Raw genomic sequence first — 1,505 nt, forward strand, 5'->3', positions numbered from 1 at the left:
CAAACAAAACTCTGCACAAATAGTTAAAACTACTAATGGGTAGACTCATGGGCGGACTATGTAGGGGCGGGGGGCCCGCCCCTAGTGGATTTGCAATTTTTAGTGCAATTTTTTTTGATTTTTCGATTTTGCCCTCGGTGGAATTTTTTTTTTCCCCCAAACCCTTCATATTTTGTCTCAAAACATTCATATTTTGCCTCAAAATCTTCGTATTTTGCCCAAAAATCTTCAAAATTTGCTCAAAAAAACTGTATATTTTCCCCCAAAACCTCCATGTTTTGCCAAAAAAATTCCTACATTTTAAAAAAAAAATTCACCCCTGGTAAAAAAAATTTCTGAATCCGCCACCGGGTAGATTGACTAGTGAATTTTTGCATCTCACACAATACATTAATTAATTTAATTTTAATTTTACATACAAAAAAAAAAAAAAAAAAAAAAAAATTGGGCTGACACCATTTTATCTCCATCTTCACAAGGACGCAAGCATCAAGATGCAAGAAAGGACAAAAGAGGTCAGAGGTGCCAATGGAAGCGTGCAGTTGGCGGTGGCACACAAGCCAAAGTAATTCAAACAATTATAAAAGATATCAAGTACATAGATATTTATATGTTACTATCAGCATGACTTAAAACAAAGGAAAAAAATATATATACTCCGTAGTAGATAAATACTTTAAATTGTTAACTAATAAACTTCATTTCTTGGTATAGGCTTTGATGGATTAGATCTAACTCTGGCTTTAATACAAAATTAATTTGATACAATCCTCTTTACACATTATAAATGTGTGTATTGTATTTAAAGGGCATAAAACACACACTCAATATTACAATAGTCAGGACAAAAAAAGAGAGAAAATGAGAGGTCACTTTAGAGAGAGATTTCCGGTGAGGTCATCTGAGAGATTCAAGGAGAGAACAAACAAGAGAGATGTGAGATCAAATTTCAGGGGGAGCACGTTTAGGGATAGGAATTCATACAAGGATAGCTACAAGGTTAACTTCTCTAGGGCTAATTTTAACCGTTGGACTTCGTTCATGTGTTTTAACTTTCCCGAAAGTTGGGAGGTGGTAGATCTATGGAGGCTCTTCAAACATTATGGGGTGTTAAAGGATGTATACATGGCAAGAATTTTTGGAGGTTTTATTGAAATTTCGTGTAGGGTAAAATAATCGATAGCCGGATAAATCACTGAATCGTGGTATCACTTTCCGAAAGTAATTATTCGACCCTTATTGCCTGGGTTACACGAATATCACTTTGGGATAAGACAGAGATTAGTTCTTGTTATTGGCAGTAAACAAGAACTCTTTTGCATAAGAGTATTAAGGTGTTTTTCGTATATCTTATTCTCATAAATGATAGTCCTTATTTATAGGCACCCAAAAATAAGTATTATTCCACGATGGAGATGTTTCACTAACTAATTTCGTTTTCAAATCTAAAACAAATCCTTTACATAAAGTTGTTTGTTTTATTTCCAACAACCAAATCAAGGAAA

This window comes from Rutidosis leptorrhynchoides, chromosome 7 (assembly GCF_046630445.1).
Source record: "Rutidosis leptorrhynchoides isolate AG116_Rl617_1_P2 chromosome 7, CSIRO_AGI_Rlap_v1, whole genome shotgun sequence".
Taxonomy (NCBI): domain Eukaryota; kingdom Viridiplantae; phylum Streptophyta; class Magnoliopsida; order Asterales; family Asteraceae; genus Rutidosis; species Rutidosis leptorrhynchoides.